This window comes from Ischnura elegans, chromosome 5, assembly GCF_921293095.1.
Source record: "Ischnura elegans chromosome 5, ioIscEleg1.1, whole genome shotgun sequence".
In the NCBI taxonomy this organism is placed as follows: domain Eukaryota; kingdom Metazoa; phylum Arthropoda; class Insecta; order Odonata; family Coenagrionidae; genus Ischnura; species Ischnura elegans.
In genome coordinates this window covers 21,603,167-21,609,730 of record NC_060250.1, presented here as the reverse complement: position 1 = coordinate 21,609,730, position 6,564 = coordinate 21,603,167, and the positions used below count along the sequence as shown (strand labels likewise).

General features: G+C 36.5%; 1 long non-coding RNA gene across 1 annotated transcript; it reads left to right on the top strand.

Moving 5' to 3' along the window:
- Positions 1-2,251: 2,251 nt before the first annotated feature.
- On the top strand, positions 2,252-3,892 carry LOC124158573. The gene is made up of 2 exons (XR_006864838.1): positions 2,252-2,957; positions 3,457-3,892. It is a non-coding gene; the product is annotated as an uncharacterized LOC124158573 (long non-coding RNA).
- The last annotated feature ends 2,672 nt before the right edge of the window (positions 3,893-6,564 follow it).

Genomic DNA, 6,564 nt, shown 5'->3' with positions numbered 1-6,564 from the left:
CACGGCCATTTTTGGAAAAAAAGGGGGGACTATATTCGGAGATATACGGTACGTAACTTCGTACCTTCGCAGACAATGCTGTTTTTTATCAACGGAAAAATGACTACGTACTTTGGTAGTCAAGGGTTTGTTGACTTACTTTGTTGCGAGTTACTTTTTACTGATGGTTGAGAATAAAAAAAACCAAGTAAGATAGTGGAACCTGATTTTTTATTTCTCTGGACTAAACCGCTGAAGCTTGTTCAGCTGCACGAAGACTTGTTATGCGGAATACCGCAACAATAAATTTTTATCAATAACACTTCTCTTTGTTTATATTTATTCATTTCTAGACTTCCTACTCCTTTCACTAACATACTCACTAACATATAATTCGCATATTTCTTAGCAACCTTAACCTTATCATTACTTGAAAATTTTCTGCTATTTCAGTGGAAATAACCATATGTTTTGTCGCTCCACTATCTATTACAAATTTAACTTCTTAAGGTATTCTTACTATTAATATTAGACGCAGATTCGGCTAAAAATGTTACTGTACTTTCTCTCGGCTTTCTGCCCCTTAACCCTTTTACATTTGACGATCCCTTATTTCTAAAAAAAGCAATATTTTTTTCGTAATTCGTTTTCTTACGTATTTTACAACATTATTCTCGTAAAAAGCAGTCCTTTTCTAAATGATTAGTTTGTTTACATATAATTTTGTAAAAAAATGAACATTATGGGCCGTATTTTTAAACAATACTCTTATCGCCGGAGTGGGATGAGAAAGAGTTGTATCTCCACCTACTATTCGCAGTCAAGAACGTTCCTACAGCAACACCAAACTCTTCCTCTTCGAAGTAGTGGGTGTTGAGTTGATCGCTGAAATTCTCATATCTACGTCATGCGTTGTTTGACGTTTGCTGCCCACAGTTCATTGCGGCAAGAACGCATCAACAAAAAGAAGATCGCTTCTATTAATAAAATTGGAGGACAACAAGATGGACAGGCTTACAAGGGAAGACACGAAGTTGTTGATTGGCGTCATAACTAGCGTCTGGAGGTGTTGGAAAGCAAGAAGACGGATGCATTATGGAATGCGAAGAAGGCGAGAGCCTAGTTGAATGTGCAGCACGAATTTAATTCGAACGAATTTGTTCGGAAGGTAAGTATGTTTGTTTGGAAGTATGATGGTGATAAATGCATTGTCTGATAGTTGAAAAGATTTTTGTTTCAATGGACAATTAATTATGAAAAATGGTTGCTGACTGATCGCTAACTATTTATCAAAGTCATAATTTTAAAACTATCTATAAATTCGGAGACATTTTCATGAAGAGCCATTCTGCGATTGCGACTATCCATGCTCGGCAGTTCGCGAGACAACTTGCTCATTTTCAACAAAAATCTAACATAACTCGTGTAAGTCTGTTGGTAACATCGACGTAGCTCATTCTAGGTTCGTAGCTAGTTCATTAGTTTTGGGGTTTAAAAACCGGTGAAAAGCTATAACTTTTTTTAAAATTCTTTGCTGAAATCCTCATAAAGTGCACTTTGGTGGTAGATTGCAAAAAACCTTCGTGATTATGTCGCGGCCAGAGATTTTCCACGAAACGTATTTCCCTTCATTTCCAATACAAGATTAGACGTGATTCGCGCCATGCGATACAAGTAAATCTTATTTTCCTGCGCCGAAATCAAAAGCTTCACAACAATAATTCCAAGTTAATGGAATGTTAATGGAATTATTATTGTGAAGCTTTTGGTTTCGGCTTGTAGCGGCGGGGTAGGGGTAACAATTAAAACGACTCCGCAATGGTGGCGGAGTTGCTGTAATTGTTATTTAGTGGCAAAGTAAATAAATTCGTGAATATACGTAGTGTACGTGTAGCATTATCAATTATGGCTGTAGTGATGGATATTTATTTTTGGTTTGGTTACAAGTCCAGTGATATATTTTGTCGTAAATCTCAATGTAACGGATAATTTTTCTATCTCACAGCGTACCGCCAAGCAATTGAGGAAGAGTTGTGATAATATCAAGATGAGGAAACGGGAAGAGCTGGCGAATGAAAGGCAGGAGATGATGAAGAGTGGTGGCGGACCAATGACACCCACCAGTAAGGAAGATTTGCCACCAGAGATGGAAATAGCCTTGCCGTCCGTCTCCTACTCTCCGGCGAATGCTGGGGACTCTGATGCGTTGGCGGTCCCTAGCGTTTCCCCGGTGGGTAGGGATGGGACCTTGGATTGTTTGCTTATTCTCAACATTTCTGAGATATCAGGCAAGTTGATTAAAAAAACGGGTATGTTCCTATCATTATTGAAGGGAATTCCTTAGTGTTGCACTGAGATTATTATCAAGTAAAATATTATCATGTTGCATCTGTCAGTCAAAAAATATAAAATGTGTACAGTACCATGATTGTGCTTAAAGGAATACAACTTCGTTAAAGAGAAATTGACCTGCATCATACTAGCCTTTGTGTATTGTGTGGTTATTTTTCTGTGACCTTTATAAAATGTCATTGCATATCCAATATAATCATCATGGTTGAAGTTAAGTTGAGTTACTTGATGCTATTTCCAGGAATTATGTCACATGATTTTCATTAATCAACGTTATACTTTCTTATTTTTCCTCTGAGTTAAATGACCACCATCGAGAGGAAGCATACACTCCAAGGATGCAATCTGCAGGGACTTCTTGCAGTACAAAAAGGGCATAATTAATCAGGGAAGCGGCCATTGAGAAGGAGATGGAGGCTAGGCTGGGACTCATGGCATCTTACAATGAAAAGTAGGATGCCATCCAGCGGATCCGGAAGAGGGAAGCGGAGATTGCTTGTGCTATTAAGGAGCAGGAACTTGCCAATGCCAAGGCTGTTGGAAACATCATCCATATGGAGGAGGAATTTAAGAAGTGTATCCAAGGCATACAGCTTCAAACAGAGGAGGCGAAGTTGAAGCGTGTGGTATTTGTTATGATATATTTTGCTTGGTGTTGCTTGTGCTTTCATTTTAAAATTCTCCATTATCTTGATGTTTTTAAAGTCATTAGCAAATGATTATCTGCCAAAGGTTATTCAGGGAAAATATATTCATTGCAATTACCTAATTTTAGGGATAATGAAAACAAAATAAATGTAGTTAGAAGTTTGATGCACGTTTCAGTTTGAGCCTCTGCAGAATAGGCAAATTAGTGATGGGAATTCAAACTTAAAATACTGGTACTAGCCTTAGGCTCAGTTTATGGAGGCTTTCAATTTTGAAACCCAGTGTGATAAAATTGAATCCATGCAATGCTCTCTGAAATGAATTATTACAAATGAAGATATTAAAAGCATGTGAATGATCATTGTGTTTGCATATGGATATTAAGGTATAATGCATGCTTTGAGAGACCTAATTATGCCTGTATTATTGCATGGAGTTTATATGCATCATGTGCTTATATGCCAACTTCTTTGCAAGCTTTCAGATACTCCTCTATGAATTCCTCCTCTTCCTTGACATTGGTCAGCTCCTGCTCCTGCTTCTCTCTCCTGGGCTGCTGGATACCTCGATGTCATGAAAGATGCCATAACTCTGCTGCCTGCTTCTATGCCTTAACCTGAACCATTTCCTGTGGTGATGGTGCCCTCTCTGTAACTGGAAGAGAACTTTTCCCCGCCTTCATTACTCCTGCCTTTCATAAGCCATATCCCATCTCTTCCTCGTCTAATTCTGCACATCCAACTAGCAATTTTGCCTTTTTTGCATTAGATTTTGCATCGTCTTCTTGCTATCGGAAATGTGTTTTGTGATTTTAATTTCAGTGCCAGCCAACAACTTTGTCCTTCCTTAGTAAATTTCTCTTGTTTTTGTAAATGTGTTTAATTTTCATTTAATAAAGCTAAATTCAATTGAACCTGTATAATGTTATTTAGCTGCATTTCCCAATCCCTATATATATCTTTCTTTCAATCTTTTCAGGTAAAATGGTGACATAGGTAAAGGCAAGATGTAATGTAGTATGTAATTGTTGACAATTTTATGCATTCTTTTCATACAGTGAGTGGTCAACATCAAACGTGCAGTATGAGGTTCAAAATGAAGCATTTTTTTGGATAATTTTAACATGTTGGTGAAGGTAACACGGACTAATGGTTGGAAAAACTTTCGTTTAGCAAATTAAGTGAGTAATATTTATGTTAACGTGTAAGTTATTACTGCCTCCAGGTCAATCATTTCTGCTTTATCAATTTTATAGTTGCTTTCATGTAAAATTGTAAAAGACGTTTATTCATACCATCCATGAGTGAAAATAATTTAGTACTAATCAAGTAGTATGCTTGAACAATTCCACTAATTAGTAATTTCACTGCTTACTCAAGGCATTACTGCCTTTAAAGGATCAAAGTTTTTAAAAATTCCATTTTATATTTTAAGTAGTATCAGTCACATATATCAATCGTCACTGAATATGAAGGTTGATTGAGTATGCCTGCGGACTTGATTCTCCTATGTACTAGTGTTCCATTGCTGACATAGAATTCCTTATTTACATTCTTGATTACTTGCTCCATGTTGTAAGATATTAATAGCCAATTCAGAATATGAATAACAGGGGTAGGCCTTCCATTACCTTACTCTGTAATTCCTTCCTTCTATCAGCCCTTCCATCAGACAGTCATGTTTCATTATCTGGCTGATTACCACTCCATTTTTTAATTAAAAGTGATTCTGCTAAGGTTAGTTCAAATATTTATAATTTTAAAATAGAATTGTTTAATTTTATTTATTTCTTGAAATTACATTGCTAAAATCCAATTTTTTGGCATAATTATTATTATCACCTATGCATTATTAATGATTATTTATGCATACCATTGTATGTCCCTACAAATATGAAATGGGTACTTTGAAAGGGCCTAACATAATGAGATAGGGTATTAAATTAGGAGAATGAAGTACCCGTGACAAGTGATAACTCTACCTATCTTCATTTTGTTAACTGTATTTATACATTGTAAGGGACATGCAAAGGAAGTGGGAGTCTTGGGCAGGAAAGGAAAATGAAGGAACTACCTACATGGATTTTCATTGGAATAATATAATTTTATTCAAGACTAAACAAGACCCATTACAATGGAACAGTACAGTATGGAGGTGTGTTTCGGAAGAGCTTTATATATCAGTTAGAGAAATACACTAAAGGGATAAGCAGAATTACTCAGCAACTACGGTTTGCCTCAGCTTGATATTTTCAAACCATAATATGCCTTTAGATGAAGCTGCCAATTTCAACACAAGATACGTTGTGATAAACTTGGTAAATAAACATTTACATACCTTTACGTTTAATGAAAACCATATGATCTATTCCGGTTTCCGTACAATTAGCCTAACTCTCCCCCCGAACTCACAGTCGGAACATAGGTGCAGTCGATACCACCCAATACGTATACTCTAGGAAATCGACCATTGTCATAAAAAGATGTCTTACATCTAGCAGTATTTTCCTCTGAAATTGGCAACTTATGTTTACAATTGTAACGAGGTATCAATGCCACCAGGTCATTACTGATGCTCTGTAACGGTTACCAAATATTTTGAACTCATTACCTTATAACGCTTCCCCTCCAAATGGAAAAATTTCATTCATACAATTTCCAAACTAAGGAGAAATCATACCTTAATTATTCTCAACACCGTCCCCTGAACAACTCCGGGTAGATCGCCACAAACGAGATTTAATACTGTTACATAATCAAAGCGATAATATAAATCTTGCGTAAAAATACCACATACCTGGAATGACCCGGAGGCATAAAACCTAAAGGCAATTAGCTGTTTTAACATATACGGAATCGTCAGAACACGATTGCTTAAATGTTCACTCCATTCAGAGGGTAAAATAACGTCTGTTACGGTTCATATTGTGAAGCGATACCTCTGGAGAAATTTCTTTCTGAATAGTAGTACTCAATGATATTCTACCTATCCCTTAAGTGTATTCGTCCAACATAAATATACGACTCTTTCAACACATACCTTGAAAATTCAGCATCCATTTCATAACAACGGTTGTTTACTTACAGACTTAACGCTTTTTTCGTTCTTTTTATACGTTTCCTCATAACAGGCATATATTATGAAACAAATAAATATCACCACGTTAAAAAAGCGTAATTTTTATGGAATTTTGATCACATACTGCAAAATGTGTCCGGAAAAAAATGACAAAATCCGGAGGTTAACAACGCATTCCGCCATATTAGGCCTTGAAACAGTTCCTACAATTTAATAGGGTGGTCTGATCCATGCTCAAAATAGTAGGGAGAAATTCGGTAAGCTTGTAGATGGAGTTGATTCTACAAAGAAGGAGGTACGTTTAAAAAACGCTTGGAGGTTGATTTCCCCCTAGTAACGCGTCACACAGGAAGAGTCGTTCCTCTAGGAACGTCTTAAAATACGGCCCTATAAGTCCTTACCTTTGTGATAAACCTATGTCCATCGACCTCTACATTTGATTGCAATGCCTCTACAGAATTTGTGAATAGGGTAGTTTCCTTCTACAAAGAAAACGAAAGGCATTGA